General features: G+C 48.5%; 1 non-coding gene across 1 annotated transcript; it reads left to right on the top strand.

Moving 5' to 3' along the window:
* Positions 1-3871: 3871 nt before the first annotated feature.
* Positions 3872-4034, top strand: LOC142455600 (U1 spliceosomal RNA). Its single transcript, XR_012785783.1, has one exon. It is a non-coding gene; the product is annotated as a U1 spliceosomal RNA (small nuclear RNA).
* The last annotated feature ends 18112 nt before the right edge of the window (positions 4035-22146 follow it).

The raw sequence follows: 22146 nt of genomic DNA, 5'->3' as shown, positions 1-22146 counted from the left end.
ACTTGGCAGTCACAAAGTCAGTGCACGGGGGTCCTGGTGCCATAGTGGTTACACCGTGGGCTGCCAACCCTGAGGTCAGCAGCTCAAAACCACCTGAGGTAGGTAGTTTATTGTGCCAACCCAGCCGATAAACACATGTGGGGTTAATTGAAGGGCAGAGGGATAAATGGCTCATGAGCCTCACCTTTCTTGTTCCCGGGTCTCTTGCTTTCTGATGGTCAGACCAGGGTGCAGCTGCCTTAGCCAGTTCCTTGCTTCAGCTGGCAAAGCTTACTTCTTGCAAGATATCCCCAAGGAGAAGTCGCATGGACCTACCCCGATGCAGCCCGGGGTGCTGGAGCAGCCGTGTGGTGACCCCTGCCAGCGCTGAGATGCTTACATATTCACTGACTTGGCTTTCCTCCTGCAGTCAGCATCATTGCGTCTGTTTTGTGAGATGGAGGAAGAATTCATGGATTAGTGTTGGTCATATTGGGGTGTTTTCTTGATTCCACTTACCCTTTATATAAAACTCTCTCTTATACATGAGTTTCTGTGGATTTGTTTCTCTAAAGTACCCAGACTAACACACCACCAGCCACTCCTCAGGAGAAAGAGGGGGCTTTCTATTGCCACAAAGAGCGACCGTCTCAGAAACTCACAGGGGTGGTTTAACCCGGCCTCTATGGTTGCCATGAGTCAGCATCTGCTCCATGGCAGAGAGCTTGGTTTGGGGTTTGTTCACTTTTTTCAGCCAGCGTTCACCCAATTCTTTGCCACATGTATTTCCTCTCACTCCCTAGTAAGGGTGTGAAGTCCAAAAAAAAAGAGAGAGAGAGAGAATCCTGTCCTCCATTAGTGCCATAGACAATTTACTTCTGTGTACCAGGAGCCAGGGGCTGCACCCACAGGAGCTAACAAGGGTGAACACATGGCAGATCTGCAGCACCCATCTGTATCAGGATGTCAGGCTGTCTTTCACACGCAAGCTAATAAGGAATTGGAGTCTGAAAAACTGGGTTCGAGTCTGGACTCTTGTCATTGACTAACATGTGACTGTGAACATAGTACTTAATCTAAGAACCCCTTCTTCAATTGTAAATTAAAAATAAAAGCACCTATTTGGCATGGTTACCTTTTTTTTTAATCGCTTTATTGGGGGCTCGTTCAACTCTTATCACAATCCATACAAATATCCATTGTGTTAAGCATATTTGTACATTTGTTGCCATCATCATTCTCAACACATTTGCTTTCTACTTGAGCCCTTGGTATCAGCTCCTCATTTTTTCTCCCCCTTTCCCGCTCCCCCCTCCAAGAACCCTTGATAATTTATAAATTACTATTATTTTGTCATGTTTTACACTGTCCAATATCTCCCTTCACCTACTTTTCTATTGTCTGTCCCTCAGGGAGGGGCTTATATGTAGATCCTTGTGATAGGTTCCCCCTTTCTCCCCTACCTTCTCCTTACCCTCCTGGTATTTCTACTCTCATTATTGGTCCTGGATTCCCTGTGTTTCCAGCTCTGCTCTGTATCAGTGTGCATCCTCTGGTGTAGCCAGATTTGTAAGTAGAATTGGGATCAAGATAGTGGGGTGGAAGAAGCATTAAAGAACTAGAGGAAATTATATGTTTCATCGTTGCTATGCTATCCTCTGACTGGCTCATCTCCTCCCCGCAGCCCTTCGGAAAGGGGAGGTCCAGTTTGGGCATGGTTATCTTGATGCCTGCATGGTATGTTTGCGAAATTAGTTATTCCGACACAAAGTAGGAGATCAGTAAACATTAGTCATGGAGACACAGGGCCAAAATAAACAAAATTGCTAGGGTTTTTCTCTGTTATATTTTGTTGTTGTTGTTAGCTTTTATTGGTCTTTTGTGTGTGTTTTGTATGTTTGTTGTTATATAAAACCCAGAGTATGTGAGTCTATAGAGATGATAACTGGATTGATGGTTCTTCGTGGGTACGGCAGGAGAGGCTGGGGAGCTAAGGAGCTGATAACAGGGAGTGCAAAAAAGATGAAAATGTTCTGAGGTTGATTGTAGCAGTGATGTACAACACTTCTTGATATGACTGAACTATCGAATTGTACCATATTTGTGTGATGTCCCAATAAAACTGTTTCTGAAGGAATCTAAAATAAAATAAATGAATAAGTAGAAATAAAACGGCTGTGCTCCCACCAGCATTGTAATGCAGGTAGAACTGGGTTCTGATGAGCTCCCAAAGGTAACATGGCCACAAACTGAACTGAACCCTTGGTCTTGGAATTGGTGTTGTGGAATATTACAGGTATTTCCAGCACCCCCGGACATCCTGATGGAGAGAGAGAGAGAGAGAGAGAGAGAGAGAGAGAGAGAGAGAGAGAGAGAAGCCAGTATGTTTGCTCTCTGGGTCCCTTCTCCCCCCACCCAACCCCACCCCCAGCACTGGGACAGAGAGTGATGGGTAACCAATTCATGTTAGGCCACTCAGATTCTCTCTTGATTGACTCCAGATCTAGGGCAAGATAAGTACAAGATAATTCTGGAACACCTTGTGCCAGGAAACACACACACAGAAATGTTTAAAGACTAATGGGTTTAGTGCAGGAGGACACTGGAACCAGTTTGAAGAGGCTCCTACTGGTCAAATTTGAGGCAATTTCAGCATCAAAAAGAATAATTATAGTAAGTACTTATGATGCATTGACTTTGAAAAAATAGCACGAAACTACACATCTATATTACTCCTCAAGAGAAAATAAGGAGAAAAGAGAGAGGAAATGAGGGAGGTGTCTTGACAGTGAACACCAGCTTATTAATGAGAAGATATGATGATAGAATTAGAAAATCATCATTTTGCCTGCCCCAACAGAATACTTGACTCAGACGAAAAATCATCAGAAAATATCAGGTAAAACATTGTGGAGAAGCAGACAGGTCACACAGGCTCAAAGTTACCACTCCACAGATTTCTGATTGACCAGCAGCCAGTCTATTAATTAAGTCATCAAGCCCCACCACCAACAGTGGCCTCCTAATGGGCTGAAACAACAAGTGACCACATCACCGAGGGGTTTTTGGTGTGGTTTTCTTTTCTTTTGGGGGTGGGGGCAGTTTCAAATCTAGTAACAAAAGCAACCAGACAAATCCAGAAGGAGGAACTTTTGCAGAACAATTGTCCTAAACTCTTCAAAGTAGTCCATGCCAAGAAACCCCCCCAAAAAAACAGGACTGATGGTCCAGAGTTTTAAAGGATTAAAAAAATGCAATCAGCAAACCTTGATTGTGTCCTTTATCAGACCTAAGTGTACATAAAGGGAAGTTTTTTTGTTTTGTTTTGTTTTTATTTTACATCATTTTATTGGGTGCTCATACAACTCTTATCACAATCCATACATACATCCACTGTGTCAAGCACATTTGTACATTTGTTGCCCTCATCATTCTCAAAACATTTGCTCTCCACTTACGCCCTTGGTATCAGCCATAATGGGAAGTTTTTGAGTTCCATGGGAAACTTTAAATACATACATGATGCTAGATGATATTCCTGAACTGTGGTTCATTTTCTAAGGTGTCATAAGAGTATGGTAACTGGGGAGACCAAACACTGTCATTGAGTCATTGTGACTCATGACAACCCTATAGGGCAGAGTGGGTTTCCGAGACTGCAACTTTTTAGGGCAGTACAAAGTCTCATTTTTCTCCCACAGAGCAGCTGGTAGTTTAGAACTGCTGACCTTATGTTTAGTAGTCCAATGCCCAATCACTACACCACACCACCAGGGCTCCTTAGGGAAGACAAAAATGTCTTTGTCTTAAGAGATGAGTGCTGAAGAATTCAGACATGAAGCAGCATGAATTGTATCTGCAACTTTTCTTTCAAATACATTAGCCATAAAACTAACTCCTCTGGCAGGGGAGATACCATGCTCAGGAAGGTGGTTTCCCAGGGCGAGGCTTGTCCATTGCACTCCGGATGTGCTGACCCCTGCGATTTCCCCAAATGTGGGAAACTCGACTGCAGAATTTGTGGTAGTGGGGGACTGCATTCACGCTCTCCCCTGGAAAAAAAACAAACAAACTCCTCTCTCTCTCTCTCTCTCCCCCACCCCCCACCCCCTGTGTGCCTGCATGTGTGCGTGCTTTTGCATGCGCATGTTTCTCTGTGGGGGGGACACAAGAATATGGCAAATACAACAGTTGATGAATCTGATGGAAGATGTTATTGTTCTATACTTTCACCTTTTCAATAGACTTGAAATTCCTCAGGAGTAACGTCACAGGAAATCACCTCTCTCCTGAGAATTTACAATGGGAGTTTAGAAATGTTAAAAAAAAAAAAAAAAAAAAACTAAAAACACACACATTCAGTGTTGGTTTTTTGAACTAAATACCAGTAAACCCAGAACTGTGAGTCACTGCCTTCTACCAAATGCTTAAAAGAAAGGAGCAAAAAAAAACGGGAGGGAGGGAGGGAGGGAGGGAGGGAGAGAGAGAGAGAGAGAGAGAGAGAGAGAGAGAGAGAGAGAAGGGGGATGATGCAGTTGCAAAGATAGATGGCACAGCCAGACAAAAATAGGACTGTCTTGTTTCTAGAGTCTGGTGGCGCGGTGGTTGAGTGCTCAGCTGCTAACTGAAAGCTTTCTGATTCGACCCCAGCAGCTCTCTTGTGGGAGAAAGATGCGGCAGTCTGTTTCTGTCCACGTCACCCTGGAGCCCAGTCGGACAGGAGCCGGCCCCAAGGCAGTGGGCTTGGTTTTTAGGCCTGCTTTCTGCAGACTTGGAATAAGCTAGCAGCACCTCCTGCCCTTGCCAAGGTTCTCAGAGACATTTCTGTAGCTAAAGTCCTCCTTTTTCACTTAAAATCATTGGAGTGGATTTTTCTGTTCCGTGCAACTAAAGTGTGTGCGTGCATACGTACGTTGGAGAGGAGGTGACAGAATTTGAAAGATAGCATGCATAGAGAAACATTTGGTGATCTTGAAACCCCAACATGAGCAGGTGTCATCTCTGAAAGGTAGACTTTTCAGATGAGTTCCAAACTCCCCTTTTTATACTTTTAATAATATAACATTTAATCCAATTTTAAAAATTTAAGTATAATCCAATTTTTAAAACAATCAGCCTGTGCTTCTTTGGCGTGGAGGGGAGGTACACTTTTCTCTCCCACAGGTGGTTTTTCCAGTTCAGGAAATTCCTGGGACAATCGTCTTGGGGTGAAGCATTTATGCATTCAGCAAGCATTCACACAGGCGGGCATAGTTTGTCCCTTGCAACGACTCTGGTTCTAGCTTAACGATCTTTCGATCTAAGCTTTGTCTCATTCTCTCCCTATTTTGCTACATAGATATTACAGCAACCGCACAGAATAAACTATGGAGGGGAAGCAAAGGCAGAGCCATTGTGTCCGTGGTCTCCTTCCCTCTCGTTTCCCACTGAGAAGCACACGGATGACTTTCGCCTGTTATAATCATCTGCCCTTCCCTTTACTACCTTCTCTGGATTGGTTCATTCATTCTTCTAAACCCTTCTGAGATCGAGTCACCGGGTGGGGAGCAAGGGGGGCCTGCATTGCTTCACCTGGGATGCATCCTGGAAGCTTCCAGGGCTGTGGGGTGGTGGCGCACAGGGATCTGCTTCACCCTCATCTCATCCCAGCTCCTCTGGTCCGTGTGTGCAGAGTGAATGAGCAAGAGTGCACCTCTGCTGGGAGGAAGGGGCCCCGTGTGTGTGTGTGTGTGTGTGTGTGTGTGTGTGTGCACACTCATGAAAGCCATGGAATGCAAATAGGAACGCCTCCCCCCCCCCAGCCCAGAGCCCTGCCTGACTCAGAGCCCTCTGGTGCCTTTGTCTCCAAGCAGCAGGGAAATCAAGCAGAAAATTCACTATTAATGGTTCAATAAAACATTCAGGTCCTGCATGCAGCCCCAGCGGAGGCCCGCCTGGCAGCCCAGAATACAGATGTGCCTCCTCAGGAGGGAGCCCGCTCTGACTGTCACTGTGGTGGCTGGGACTCCCGGGGCCGGGGCCGGGGCCGAGGCCGGGCTGGGACCGACTGACCGACGGACCGGAGAAGAGGCAGGAAACGGCAGAGCAAAGTTTTGTCAAGTGCCAGTTCGTGGCTCTGAGAAAGTTGCTCTCCTGGAGTTCTGCACTCTGCTGTGTCTGACATGACACAGAGGTTAATCGCCTACCTCTCCCTCCCAGAAACAATTCCATTATCTTAACCGACCATGTTCGTGCCTTGCTCCCGAGGTTCAGGCACAGACACTTCGCCAGGGATTCTAATGGCGGCGGCTTGCACGGGTGCTGCTGGCTTCTCTTGGATTGCCACGGGGGTAGAAAGAGCTGTCCGTGCCAGGGGGCTGGAGGGCGAACAGCAGAAGCAGTGTGGGCAGAGGAGGTCACACAGAGCCCTTTGGAAATAGAGAGAGAGAGAGAGAGAAAGAGAGAGAGAGTGTGTGTGTGTACCTACAGAGCGAAGCCGCATCCACTCATTCATCAGTCTCTGTGTACCTTCAACAATGCTGGGTACCTTTTCACGTTCTGTCTCCATTCAGGAAACGTCTTTTAATTGATGTGAAAAATTAGCCTCGAAGATCCATTATTTTATTTTGAAAAACACTAGGGCATCTTTTTTTTATTTCTTCCAAGGTGGGGTGGGATTCTCTTTCATCTTTTCTCTTGCAGAGGCATGAAATCATTTTGGGAAGATAGAGATCTCGCTGGAGCACCAGCAATTTCATGAAATGCCAGCTCTGCCAGCTTAGAGGCAACGCCTGCTGGATGTGAGGCAGGGGAGGGGTGAAGAAGGGGGCCCTTTGTGGGGGGCGGGGTGCAGGCTCCTACAGAGGCTGTCTCTAGGCTGGGGGTGGAGCGGGAGAGATTGGAGTTGATCTAGAAAGAGGAACTGTCAAGCGATTAGCAGATTTTCATGTGACACTGCTGAGAAAATGGAAAGCGTTCTGTGCCGTTGCCGACCTGACTGTGTGTGTGTGTGTTTCAGGATTTGGGAGTGACAGTCCTCCACACAGAACTGCCCACACAAGGACACAGCCCCCTGCTTGCTTTTACAAATAAGGCTTGTGTGCCGCCCCTAGTTTAAGACTCCAAAAACATTCCCAGTGTCTACACATGGCCTGGGGAAAGGGCAACGCCTTCAAGCCCCCACGCAAGACCTTCTCTTAATTCACTCGGCCTGCATTCTCAGCTCCATTTCCTGAAGCTCTCCCACAACACTTCTTCCGTTCTTGTTCACTCTCTCCCTATGCAGACCTTACCATCCTTAAAGAGCCTGCACTAACCTTCCTTGTCTGCCATGTCTTTCCCAGCATCCCCTTAGAAGGGAGTCCATCTCCTTTAAACAACCAGAGGGTGTTCTGCGAACACTGCTAACTGAAAGGTTAGAAGTTCGAGTCCAGCCAAAGACATCTCAAAAGGCAGGCCTGGAGATCTGCTTTCACACACACACACACAAAAAAAAAACCCAACCAAACATTATAAACCCTGCAGAGCACAGTTTCACTCTGACACAAGTTAAAATTAATTCAATAGCAACCGGCCTTACTGGTAACTGCCTCACACATAGGGGCGCTATCGGACTGGGTAGAACTATCCCTGAGGATTTCCAAGGCTAACTCTTTACCGAGTAAGAAGCCCTGTCTTTCTGCCTCCGAAGGGCAGGTGGTTTCAAATGGCTCAGCTTGCAATTAGCAGCCAACTAATTGACTTTGGCTCAATGGTGGTGAGTTTGGTTTCGGGTTGCCTTATACATCTGCTTAGTTCCTGCAGAGCATCCTCCCGCCAAACGGAAAGTTCTGTGAGTGCCGCCCTGTATACAATATGCTCTGAATCTGCTGCCCATGTATCTGTGCCTTGAGCACGTTAATAAAGCCCTCAAGGCGTACATGATGGATTGACTTTGGTGTAATTGGCCCTGTCATCAGCAGAAGAGGAACAGGATGGAAGTGCATGTGATTTCACTTAGGTGGCTGACTGTCTGTCCTCCTTGGTAGAAAGACAAGTTGAAAAAGCAACAGACAACAGGAGGATTCACAGTATGCCATGCAAGCTGAAATATGAAAATAAGCCATTGTTTGAGCACAGGCAAAAGTGCTGTGGAAGTTCAGGAAAGGAAAAGGCCAATAGTTGATTCCATATAAAAAGTGCTTCAGATGACCTTGAAGTATAGCTATTGTCTTGATTTAATATTTTTAATTTTTAACAGTTTTGATTGGCATATGATTCATACAATTCAATAGTTCAATAGCATGAAGAAGGGTTCTGCAGTCACCACAACCATCGGTTTTACGACAGCTACTGTATTTTGAACACGTGTGGTACCTTGTAGTTTTCAAAGTCCTTTGACTTTGCATTAACAGAATGACTCCTCGTACCACCACCATTGGGCCTTACTAGTCCAAGACTAGGAAAGCAGGAGCGAGTCCATCAGAGTCAAAGGAAAGTTCAGGCACTAAAGTCTGAATACAAACCCGGGTGTGCTGAGTGGCAGGCCAATGTGCTATCCAACCGCCTACTAGTTCCCAACATTATCATAACCTGTCCCTGCCTTAGCATTCCGCACCAAAATGAAAACGCAATCTTAAAGAAATAGGCAAAAGCTACTGTGTACAGACTCAAGGGAGAGAGTGAGCTAGGGCTTCTGACAGTGATCAAAGTGCATTGATTACACTTGATAACATATCAAACATAAAAAAATGAGTGCAATGAAAAATCACTCAGGTCATAAAGCTGAGCAGGAGTCCCTGGGTGGCACAAATAAGCGGTGAAGTCCCTTAGTTGCTAAGAAAGTTTGGAATCTTCAGGCCATGCAGAAAGCCTGGGGATCGTCACTGAAACCCCTGTGAATCACAACTGGTGGTGATAAAACCGAGTGTCTGTGAGAACAGTATTATTGCGAACAGGAGTCAGCCAGAGAGGACGTGACAACTCCCTCAGGCAGAAGACGAGGCTTTCTACTCTCAGAAAGAGTTTCCCTCGGGGAAACCCACTGGGGAAACCCACTGGGCCGGTTCTACCTCTACCCTGTCCTAGAGGGTCACTGTGAGTCAGCATCGCACCCGGTTCTACCTCTACCCTGTCCTAGAGGGTCACTGTGAGTCAGCATCGCCCTGAGGCCAGTGAGTTTGGTTTTGCTTCATGAGGGCAGAGGTAACAGCTGAGTGAGAACCTTCTGAACTCCATAATGGCCTCTCCTTCCCTTTCTGGAACTGATGGGGACAATTCCAATCCCCCCCCCCATCCCTACACTTGTGCATATTGAAGATCACCACCACCTTTCCACATGCCCAGAACCGTCAAGTTACCCTGAGTGAACATTTCATTTAAAAAAATAAACAGCAGTTTCTTGGGGAAAAAAACCATTTTATTAGGGGCTCATACAACTCTTATCACATTTCATACATATATCAATTGTTTAAAGCACATCTGTACATTCATTACCCTCATCATTTTCAAAGCATTTGCTTTCCCCTTAAGCCTTTGGCATCAGGTTCTCTTTTTTCCCCCTCCCTCCCCGCTCCCCCCTCCCTCGTGAGCCCTTGATAATTTATAAATTATTATTTTGTCATATCTTTCCCTGTCCGACGTCTCCCTTCACCCACTTTTCTGTTGTCCATCCTGCAGGGAGGAGGTCACATGTAGATCCTTGTAATTGGTTCCCTCTTTCCAACCCACTCTCCCTCTACTCTCTCAGTATCGCCCCTCACACTCCTGGTCCTGAAGGGATCATCTGCCCTGGATTCCCTGTGCCTCCAGCTCCTATCTGCACCAGTGTACAACCTCTGCTCTATCCAGACTTGCAAGGTAGAATTCGGATCATGATGGGAGGGGGGTGGAGGAGGAAGCATTTAGGAACTAGAGGAAAGCTGTATTCTTCATCAGTGCTACATCACACCCTGACTGACTCTTCTCCTCCCCTAGACCCCTCTGCGAGGGGGTCTCCAGAGGCCGATAAATGGGCTTTGGGTCGCCACTCTGCACTTCCCCCTTCATTTACTATGGTAGGATATTTTTGTTCTGATGATGGCTGATACCTGATCCCTTCGATGCCTCATGATCGCACAGGCTGGTGTGCTTCTTCCATGTGGGCTTTGTTGCTTCAGCAGTTTCTCTCTCCCTTCTCCCTCAACCCTCCCTTTCCCTTCCAGTCTGATCTTCAGTGAACACTTTATTCAGTCCTTTCTAGTTCTCGAATGGTCTGAGCGGCTGAAGTAGATGGTCACCATTAATGAGCTCGAGTCTTGTCCCCCAGGCTAGCATCTCAAGGGCAAAGACACCTTATTGTTGACCTTCTTAAGATCTCGCCTCCGCTGGCACAATACATGACTGGCCGTTCACCTACATTTACAAAGGCAATTAATTGGCTAGTTACAGTGTACCATATTCACCTAACCCTTCTTAAAATCTTCCTGATTGCCTGCTTATGAAACTCAGTTTGCCGAAGGAAATGTAAAAGCCAGTCCATTTTTCTGAAGCAAAGTTGCAGTGCAACACGTGTGTCTCTCTATTTTTAAAAATCCATTTGTGTTCTGATTTTAAGTGTTTTAAACTATGAAGAGGATTTGCCCTCTTAGAAAATAAGCGGCAGCATTTCCAGCTAGGACCCTGCTCGGTGGTTACTAAGGAGACCAATGGGCCATCGTAATTAATCAGCGTATCCAGCAGCCACATACCTGGTATGGGGAGAGGCGCGCGACTTTGAGAGGGGAAAATTGCTCCGTGGGTGGAAGATCATAGAGTTCGATGTGGGAACCCAGCAACTCCCTCTACTGAAATATTTTGGTGGCTGTTTGAAAATCATCTAAATCTGCCCCCAAACTTACCTGTCAGGACGGCACAATCTGATCTCTGCAGCCCCTCTGGCTGGCCCATCTCTAGTACAAGAGGATGCTGAGCTGCCCTGAGCTGTACTGACCTTCCTCTGTCTGGAATGAAGAGAACAGGGCTGTGTCTCTGTGACCTGTGCTCTCCAACAAATTTAATAAACGCCATTATTATCGTCATCAATATCGTCGATCAGGAAAGCAGAGGCAGCGCTACTCTGTGACTGGCAGATGCCCATAGATTACAACCCAGTGGTGCGGAGTCTCTCCGTTCAGACAAAGTGGAGAGGAGAAAACTCGCTCCTCACTCACTGGCCATCCAGTCTCTCCCGATTCAGTCTTTAAGGGAACAGAAAGCCTTATCTTTCTCTTATAGAGCAACTGTTAGGGTTGAACCGATGTCCTTGCGGTTCGGGAACCAACACATATGTAACCCAGTATGCCACGAAAGTGTGATCTTGCAAAGCCATGTGGTTAAGAGACTTTGAATAAACCACATACTTTCTCCCCTTTCTAGTTCTGTCTTGCTTTTCTGAGAGCAAAACCGTCATTTTTTAAAGTGAAGCCCACTGCCATGAGGTGATTCCAACCCTACAGGACAGAGTAGAACTTAACCTTCTGTTTCTGAGACTTGAAATTTCTTAATTTTATTTTGTCAAAAGATTATCTTATTGGGGGCTCTTGCAGTTCTTATAACAATCTATACATCAATTGTATCGAGTATATTTATACATATGCTGCCATCATTATTTTCTGAACATTTACTTTCTATCTGAGCCCTTGGTATCAGCTCCTCTTTTTTCCTTCCCTGCTCTCCATCCCGCCCCCAACCCCCAAACCCCAGCCCACCCCCACCCCCACCGGAGACTTGAAATCTTTAGAAGCAAACAGTCTCATCAGCTTTCTCCTGCTGAGCGACTGGTGGGTTCAAACCACTGACCTTGCAGTTAGCAGCTGAATGCATAATTCACTTTGCCACCCAGGAATCTCAAGGTTCTCAAATTCCCACATTAAAAATGAAAGAACCTCAAGCTCACTGCCAGAGAGTCCATTCTGATTCATAGTGACCCTGTAGGACAAGGTAGCATTGTCCCTGCAGGTTTCTGAGACTGTGATTCTGTATGGAAGTAGAAAGCCTCATATCCCTCCCAATAAGTGCCTCGTAATTTCAAACATCTGACCTTGTAGACAGCAGCCTATCTCATAACCCATTACTCCACCAAGGCTCTTCCGAATATTGCAAAGACCACAGCAAATAAATGACTTAGAACAAATGTGCTGTGAAAGGCTCCCTTGTGCACTTCAGACGCTTAGGCACCCTATGAGACAGGGTGGCGCAGCTCCTGTGGGTTCCGAGACTGCAAATTTTCATGGGAGTTGAAAGCCTCGTCTCTCCCTCAGAGAGCCTGCTGGGTTTTCAACTGCTGACCTTGTGGGTAGCAGCCCCATTGGTAACCCACTGCGCCGCCAAGAGGCTCCTCCCCCACATCATGATGGCTTTGAACTCTCCACCTCGTTCTATTCCTGCCGTTCTCTGTGTAAGAGACAACAGATTGTCCAAACACAAAGAACCACCAAAGAACTTCCATGTCGTTTGGTTCACCTCTCCCACTCTAACTATGGAGAGAAAAGTTCAAAGAGGTGAGTTTTTCAGTCTCCCCTCCCACTCCTCCTCCTGGCCCTTACCTGAGAGGGAAGAAGAACATTTGCCTTCCTGAACAGCCGACCATGGCTAGGTCCTCATGGTCAAATATCCCATGTGAGATGACATCCTATTGCATGTAACAGAAAATCCACAGAAGTCGGTGAAACAAAAGAAGGATTTTAATGATCGATGACTCCAGTTAATGGTCCCCGTGCACCGTCATTCTTTATCCTGTCACTCTGTCATCCTGCCCCCATTCTGGCTCTGGACTTGAACTTGTAATTGACTTTATCCAGTAAGTGCAACAAAAGCTGTAGAATCAAAGCTCGGGCCTCCAGAGCTTCTACACGCTTTTGCATCTTCTTGTGCTTGATTGTGTGTGCTCATGCCTGCAGCTCAGCCTTGCCATGAGAACATGCCAGGCTAAGCTGGAGGGATAGGAGATACATGCAAGATAAACACATAGAGAAGACCAAGGTGCCCCAGCCAGCCAGCCTCCTGAAGTCAGCTTGCAGCAGATTGCAGATGTGTGAGTGAGCCAAGCTGAGATCAAAGGTACTGCCCTGCTAATCTCAGCCTAAATTGCCAAACCGCAGCCTCATGAGCCAAATAAATGGTGTGTTGGCTTAAAGCTCTGAGTTTGTGCGTGGTTTGTTATGAACGACGACCAACTGAACCCTGGCTGGTATCTTAAATAAAGAATGGTGTTGTTTGGGTTTTCTCTTTTAAAAGTCAGAGGGAGACCAAACAGGGCTGGCTTATTTGCTCCACAGCCATGAATCCTTCTCTTCATGCCCACGGCTTCCATTCTCAGTGCTGTCTCATAATCCAAGATGGCTGCTAGGGCTTCAACCACCCCAGTGCTGTTCCAGGCAGGAAGGTGAGACACCAAAGTTGGTTTGACTTCCTTAAAAAGAATTTTCCTGAAGTCTCAGCCAATGAATAGCTTAATTCTTATTGGCCACCCCTAGAGGCAAGGGAGGCTCCATTTGCCTTTAACTGAGCATGTATGCCACCCAGAATAAAAGCAAGGATATTATTAGAAAGAACAACAGAGGCACAAGTGTTAGGTAGGTGGCCAGCACTCTCTGCCATCCATGTGTGGAGTCGGACTCCAGGCCTGGGCCCCAGGGTATACCTGGACACAACACTGGCAATGTACAGGGCAGTGCAAGTGCTCCTTTTCCAAAGAGCTTCTAGTGATACGTGCTCGAGCTTCTTGGCCAACATCGGCTCCAAGATAGGCTCCAATGCTGGGGTTATGGGATGCTTCAGGCTGTCTTAGGAGAGCCAAGGTGAAGGATGTGGTGCATCTTCCTAGGACAAAAGAAGGAGGGAATCCAGACTCTCTAGAACGGCAAGGTCCTCAGCCGGGGCTTACTTCCACCCACCTACCTTCTTACAGTCCACCCCTTACCTCAGCAGCAGAAGCAAAGGAGGCTCTGCCCTGAGGGCAGGGCCCTAATCAATAGCTTCAAGTCCAATGGGGCTTGGTGGTGACACCTTAAGCTATAGAAATAGCTTTTGCGACCCTGCTCTGTGTGACACCAGACACTGATACAGGATCTCTAGATTGAGGTGTGATTATCTAGTGTGCAAAGTGTAGGGTAAATGTGATGCATAAAGGCCTCATGTTCCAGCTACCAGGTTTGATGGTACTGGCGGTTACATGTTGGGCAGCGAGCCTAAAGGTCAGTGGTTTGAACCCACCGGCTACTCCATAGAGGAGAGATGCAGCAGCCTGCTTTTATAATGATTCACACCCCTAGAAATTCCCATGGGGCTGTTATACTATGCCATATCAGGTCACCATAAATCGGAAACGACACAGCATCAGTGGTTTGGGGTTTGGCTTCCTGTCCCAGCTAGAAACAGAATGTCATCGTACTCCTCACAGGCTTCCTGTGAGGCAACCAGACCCATTGTACAGAAGAAGAAATGGAGGTTTGCAAAGATAAGCGCGTTGCACTGACAGGAAAGCAGCACTTCAGAGACATCCACCTGATTCTCCAGCCTCAGCACTTGACCCTGCACCTCCCCGAAGGCTCCTGGGAAACGGCTTCTGGCCTGGCCCTTACACTGGCCTTGTTGTGACATCAGGAGGGCGAGTCGCTTGGCTCCTGGGTTCCCCCAGAGCATGAGCTCCCCCTCCTTATCCCCCCAGACAGGAAAGGTTGTTCAAGGAGACTCCAGGCTTTGGGGTCCGCCTCATCACTGTCACCGGGAGTCTTTTCCCTGGCTGTCTTGCCAGAGCTCTCGTCAGTCCTCCGAGCGCCTCTGGAAGCAAAGGGAAGGCAGCTGTGGGATTCCTGGCTGAACCGAGTCCAGGTAGAACAGGCTGGAAAATGGACTGATGGGGACGGTGGGGATGTCACAGGTTTGACTGCACAGCAAGGGGGAGGAGAAGCAGTCAGGAAGGATGGTAGGTTCTGCTGCTCAGTTGATTAAGGGGGTCAGCGTGTGTGTGTGTCATCGAGGTGGGCAGGGAAGGGGAGGGCTGTGCGTGTGTGAGGGGGGGTGGGGGGAGGATATATATGCTGGCGTGGCTGACACAGCAGCACCGAGCCTCGCAGCTGAGGGAGCCCGGCCACCCACAGCTCTCAGGTAAGGCGACTGCATGCACACCCCAGCCCTGGGACAAAGTGCTCAGAGCCCCAGGACCCGGGGAGAGCAGGCCGCCAGGGGCTGTCTCCTCAGCCTCTCCCTTTTGTCCAGTTGGGATGCTGCTGGCCTTCTGATTAGATTATTCCTTCATTCATCTTCTCTGCTCGGATGGGTGGTGGTGGTGAATTTTGGGGGCGGGGGAGGGGAGATTGTTTTTGACTCTCGAAGGGAAATGCAGAAGAAGAAAAGAGGTGAACTTAGAAAAACGAAGGAAAGTTTGGGTTCCCCAGTTTGTGCCCCCACTTTGTTAATGGCTATTTGTTGAGAAGGGGTGAGAAGGGCACCCTTCTTGGAGCTCAGCTAAGTGGTAGGCAGGCACTTTGGCAGGGGGCTTGCCTTGGCTCCTTTCTGAGGGGTTCTGTTCAGAGGCTGACTTCTCTCCCTTCCCTGATCTTCCGTTCAGGCTGCTGTTCCCCGTCCCTGGACTGCGCATTGTTTGTGGTTGAGTTTGTAATCCTAAGAGAAATCTCCCTTATGTACTGAATAGAAATGGCTAACGAGGAGGTTGATTCAGACCTGCGGGAGGAGGGGGCACTTCACCTGGACGTTGCTGAGCTCAGTGGTCGCTGGGGGTGGATTCTGTAGCGAATTTCTGCAACGATGCCCTTGGTCTCCGAGACCCACCCCCAGTCGTTTGGGGGGCTGAGCGGGGATCCTCTTTCTTTGTTTCTTGCTCACTCTCGCATCCCAGCTCCCGTGGAAAACTACTTTCAGAAGTCACAGCATCCAAGCTCGCTCCCCTCTTTCGCTCTCCTCTCTCTTCCTGTCTCTCTCTCCCTCCTTCTCAGCCGCCTTTCTTTCTCCTTCGCTCTTTGTGCGTCTCTCTCCCTGGGAGTCTCGCTTCCCCTCATTACCCAGCCCTTCCCGCCCCCCCACTCGGAACATGTGCAAGTTCGGGGGGAATTTCAAGTAAGGCAGGATGATTCGGGAAGTGGACTATTTAAAGCAGGCTGCTTTGGGCTTGAATACCCTGATCCTAGGTTTAAACATCTGTGTTTAGCTTCTTTGAGCAGCTCATAATTGCCCCAATTATAACCAATAACATTGTTCGGCGCCCTAACAAAAGATGAGCTTTGCACGGCATTCACCAGCAAGCCAGAGTTTTCAACATACAGGGGAAAGTAACTGCCTGGCTTCTGATCCAAAGCTCCCAGGGAAGACACGGCTGTTTCTCCTTGCTGGTGGGTGGCGGCCGAACGCCCCGCGCACGTTACAAAGTGTGGCAGGGAGGGCGTCTACAAGCCTCCCCATACTGAGGTAGTTTGAGCAAAAAAGACGAGTGCTCCTTGTGCTTGCCGAGTGCTCTGCCGGGAGAGCCCCTGCAGACACGGTCTGCAACCGCCACCTTCGGGAGAGGAGCCGTGCCCGCGGTTCCGTCTGCTGTCTGAAGGGGGCGCTGCGACGCAGCCTGTCTCGGGGTGTCCAGTTCTCTGCCGAGAGGCAGGCCCCTTGCCACGGAGGGATTTAGAAAATGCAGAGGTTTTGCATTGACAATGAAGGGAAGGGAGTCATCGCAGGATTAGGCTCAAACCGGTGCTCTCTGGAGCCAGTCACACACACAAAAAAACCGATTCCCTATTCCATCAGTCTGGTATTTATCACGGGGCGGGCACTCCACCAGAGGGAAATTCGGCAATGGTGCTAAGAGCCCCCCTTTACATTTGTATAAGGATTTGCATTACAGACAGCACTTTCACACCCATTGTCCTGAGCAACACCCTGGTGAGGCAGTGCCCTATCTGCCAGGGGCAGGTGAGGAAAATAAAGCTGAGAGGTTGGAAGCTTGGTTGAGTGCGAGACAGAAGCCAGCCCTCCTGGCCCTGGTGCACATCTCCCCTACAGTCCCCTACAGTGCTTATAAGCTAATTAGGAGGCAACGACATGAACACCACAAACACACACATGAACCAATTAGAGAACAATGCAAGACAGAGTGTAATTAAGTCCTAGATGGTGTATACAGGCAGCAGGCGCTGGAGGGTTTGGGCCTGGGAGTGGGTGGGTGGGTGGGAGGGCGGGGGTTGGAACGTTTAGCTCTGTGGGGCTGTTGGGTAGTGCAAGAGCTCTAAAGGATGTGTTGGATTACTAACCACAGCAAGGTCGGCGGTTCAGTCCCACCAGGCACAGGGGGAAGGTGGGGTGGGAGGGAATGAGATTGCCTTTCTTTAAAGAGGTAATCTCTGAAACCCTAAGGAACAGTTCGACTTTGTTCTGTAGGCTTGCGGTGAGTCATAATCAACTGGGTGGCAGCGGGTTAGAGTACAATGACTAAGTGCTGGCATCTGTCCCCGTAGATGACAGCCCAGGAAACCTCACAGGGCAGTTCTCCTCCTCGCTTCCAGAGGCTCACTGGGAGAAGGGTTTTTGAAGGAGCCTGGCAGTGAAGCAAAAGCTGAGCACTGGGCTACTAATCCAAGGCAGTGGTTGAAACACACCCACAGGCACCTGCGGTCTGCTGCTGAGGAAGGCCCTGTCCTGTAGACCAGTGCTACTCTGCCCACATGGAGTCACCACGGTCCGCAGGATGGCCGAGGAATCCATCGGGCCTGAAACTACCCTGTTCTGTTTCTTTCTGCTGAACATCAGGCCCCTGTGGAGTCCCAAGTGACTCCATGGCTCCTAATAACCACCCTATGCTGGGGGTGAGCTCAACTTAGCGATGTGCCCTTATCAAATCTCCCTGGGGTGGGTGGAAAGGTGGGGTTTGAAAAGAGTTTTCTACACCTGCATCAACATAGTTCAGTGACTCTCACTCCCCACCCCGCAAACCTCCCTCACTGTCATCACATGGATGCTGGCCTTTGGTTGCGCACTGGGCTGCTAATCACAAGGTAAGCAGTTCAAAACCACCAACTTCACTGCAGGAGAAAGATGAGACTTGCTACTGCCCTAAGAAGTTAGTCTCAGAAGCCCATGGGGCTGTCCTACTGCCCTGTGGGGCCCTAATCCAGCAGCAAGAGCACAGAGGATCCTTGGACATCCATGTGTTCTAAGTCTGGGTGGAGTGCGCATCACGGCAACCCAAGGAGAGAAATGGGCACTTCGCAGGAAGCAGGACTTTCCTGGAACACGTTGGCTTGCCTACCAGGAGTGCCTCCCACCACCTCACCGCAAGGCAGACTTACTTCCACTCACAACAGAGACGTGAGGTTTGGGCCACCCTCACTTAGGGTCCTGTCACTTTTCAGGTTCTCTCTCTAGAGAGGCGGCGGCAGTCATTTGCAGCCTTGACTTTCATAAGGTTGTGACTTTTCAAAACACTGGCAGCTGCTTCGGCGTTGCAGAAGCACAGTCTTGCAACCTCCAGGGCCGGGCTCGTCTTGGCGGACTCCGGGGTGCTAGGGAAAATAGCAGTCATCATCCTAGGCCAGGCTTGGCTCTGCCTTCCCACGGTGGCGAGGTGCCAAGTCCTCCCCTTCTCCCGTCTGCCTGTGTTCTTCCCCCTCCCCCGCTGCCCATTCATCCTTTCATTCACTCAGCCCACAGACGCGTCCTGAGTTCCTGATCAGGGGCACTCGGGGCGGGGTGCCGGGAATACAGAGCTGTCGGTCTTCTCCGTCCTCCACACGCACAGTCCATGTGGCTCAGAGCTAGTCCGTCCAGCGGTAGCCAGTCTGGACAACAGCGCCTATGGCAATTTGTTTTACATGGCTGATGAGCTCTCACAGCTGGCGATGGAACGTGCGCTGGAAAATAGAAACTGCTCATTGTCGCCTCCTCCCCCATGTGGTGCCCAGCGCACGTTCCACGCCTGTCATACCTTCCACATGCCTCTGCCTCGAGACCAAACCCCCAAACACACACGCACACACACACACACACACGCACGCACACACACACGGGTGAGTCCGATCTCCGAGACAGAATCTCTATGGGATCATCCAGGCGCATCGCTCTCCCTCCGAGTAGCTGGCACGTTAGAACTGCCCACCTTGGGATGACGAGCCCTAGGCTTATTTGACCATAGAGTGAGTCAGCCACAGGTCTCCAACAACCCTCAGCGAGTTGGGCAACTAGGTCTTTAATTTTCATTTTTAGTGGGTTTGTACAATGCATGTGATTTATCAATAAATATATTAAGCTCAAAAATATTTTACTGCTAAAAGTTTGAAGTTAAGGAAGTTTGAAAGCTCTTGTTCCAGATTCATCACTCTCTCTCCCTATTTATTTATTTATGTTTGCTAATCTATGTTCTCTAATCTCTGCCGAGAGCACTGAACACTTTTGTAAAAATGAACGCTTTGTAAAATCTCTTAAATGTTGACAGTATACAAGGGTAAGTCAAAACATATGCTGCAGATTTAATCCAAACATGTGTTTCGACAGGTCTCTGTGACCAGTGGATGGCAGCAGAGAAGCTCTCTGGTGACATCCTCGTCATGGTCTTGTTAGGGTGCCTTCAAAGAAGGGCCAATCAAGATTACCTTCTGAGGGGATCCGCTGGGCCCCTTAGATTCCAGGCAGAGGTCGGCTCAGGAGGTTATGAGGATGGTTTTTATGGGGAGACGAAGGGGTCCTTTTGAGAATCATGGCATTGGGTGGTATTAGGAAGCTGTTTTAAGATGTTTGAGAACAACATTAGTAAGAAAAAGGCCAGGAAAGGTGCACCAGGGAATGTTTTTTTTCCCACCACAACAATACACCTGCTCATTCTTCAAGTGTGGCGAGGACCATCCTAGGAGACTAGCACTGGGAAGCCTCACCCGATCCGCCCAAAGCCTTGATCTTGACCCATCAGACTTCTCTTTTGCTCCCAAACTCAAGACATCTAAAAGGAACACAATTGCAGTTCCTTAAGGATTCCATATTGCTATTTTGGTATGGTATAAACCCAAAAGCACAGAATTCTTAGGGAAAGGGTCCCATCCACCAGCATCAAGTAGATAGATCCCTGTCCTCTGTGATCCTATGTAGGATTTCCAAGACTATAAGTCTTCACTGAAGGAGACAAACCTCATCTTTCTCCCCCGGAGCAGGAGGTGGATTTGAACTGCCAACTTTGAGATTAGCAGCCCAACCCTTACTCGACAGCACCACCAGGGTTCCTTAAGGAAAGGGTTCCAAACCTATCTAAACTCATTGCCATCGAGTGGATGCCAACTCATAGAGACCACAGGGTTAGAACTGCCCCTGTGGATTTCTGACGCTGTACCTCTACAGAAGCAGAAAGTCTTGTCTTTCTCCTGCTGACCTTGAGGTTAGCAGTCTAGTACACCACCAAGGCTCGAGAGATAGAAATACCACTTTCAGAAATGTATAGACATGGAGCCAGGTGTTGTAGTGTTTGCCTGTGGCTCCGTCTGAGAAAAACTGGACTCTCTCCTCTCACAAAGTTACAGTCTGGGCCACTATAGGTCAGCATCGACTGGATGGCAGTGAGTCAGAACATTCCAAAACCAAATTCACTGCTGTCAAGTCGATTCCAACTCATGGAGAAACAATAGTGCCGCATCTTGATATTTTGGTTTAATATAGGTTTCTATTATTCTATAGCAATACTTCTTGTCCAACCCTCATATGTGGGGCCGTGGGCCGAGCCAGGAAGATGAAGTTTAAGAGTGAGATATTTCCCTTCATGAAGGCCCTGGTGGAACGTAAGGTGTGGGGGGGGGGCCTGTCCTAAGGCCCCTTGAAACCAGAGTTGTGCTGGTCTTACTGTGAAGCTCTGTGAAGCTGCTTCCCCAAGAAGTTCACTTTCCCTTTTCCTGCTCTCCCGTTGCTTCCCCTCACACGCAAAAACAAAAGCAACTCAGTGCCATCAAGCCCGACTCCTAGCAACCCTGTAGGACAGGAAGAGCTGCCCCCTGGGAGTTTCTGAAACTTTATGGAGTGGAAAGCGTTCTCTGAGCAGTGGGTGGTTTCGACCATCTGGCCTTCCCATTAACAGCCCAATGCATAACCAGAAGACAAAGATCCTTGTTCTCTCTTTTAAAATCATTTCATTGGGAGCTCTCATAACATTCCAGAGTTCAATCACATCAAGTACTATTGTACAATTGCTACCACAATCTATTTCAGAACATTTTTTTTCTTGAACTCCTTGATATCTGCTCCCCTTTATCCCCTCCCTCCCCTACCCACCCGAAAGGAACCCATATTTTTTCCTTACAATAGGTTTGTTTGTTTGTTGCCAGATCTTACACAATCCAATATGTGCATTCACACACAATGGCCGTTGTCAGATCCCATTGAGTGGGGTTATACAGTCATTGCTCCTATTACTGCTTCTTCATGTACCGAATGATCTTAAATATACAAAGGAACACACACAAACCTAACCTGATGAATGAGGTAAAACAAATGAAAACCACAATGGTAAAGGGAGGAAGCATTAAAGAACTAGAGGAGAGTTATGTGGTGCATCGTACCACACCTCACCCTAGATTTATCCTCCCTTCCATGTGGCCCGGCTGAGAGGGACTCAGAGACAGATACCTTACAATTCATAAAATAACTGCCTATTAACAAGCTAGTCCAATTGTCTATTTTTACAGAAAGGAAAAGAGACCCAAAAAGAGGAGGGCTCTGGCCCAAGATCCCCTGGGTGAAAGCAGAGCTTGCCAGAGCTGAGAACACGCAGCCCATGTGGGTTAGCAGGGGTGTTTTGTCCTCTGCCTCCTAGATGCCAGGCACCCTGCTGGTCTCAGTTCTACAGTGGACTGTACCCACTGGGTTCAACAGCCCAAACACCCCAGCTCCTCTATGGGGAAAAGACAAGGCTTTCTACTCCCATGGAGATGAACTGCCTGGGAAACCCGGAGCGATCGTTCTAGTCTCTCCAGGGTCACTGTGAGTCGGCATCTACTCCCTGGGCATGAGTTTGGTTTCGTTTGGCTTACCAACTGCCCCTCCCTTTTCCAGTGGAAATGTAAGCGCAGACCAAAAGGCGCTTTGGGCAACGTGCGGTACGAGTCTGAGGCAGAAGGGAGCCTGTCGGAGCCTCCCTCCAGGGTAGGTGGTGAGCCACGGCCAGCTTCGTGTGGGAGTTCTGGGTACAATGAGTCAGAGACTCGGGCCTGTGAG

The sequence above is a fragment of the Tenrec ecaudatus genome, chromosome 8, assembly GCF_050624435.1.
Source record: "Tenrec ecaudatus isolate mTenEca1 chromosome 8, mTenEca1.hap1, whole genome shotgun sequence".
NCBI lineage: Eukaryota > Metazoa > Chordata > Mammalia > Afrosoricida > Tenrecidae > Tenrec > Tenrec ecaudatus.
This window is presented reverse-complemented; position numbering and strand designations above follow the sequence as displayed.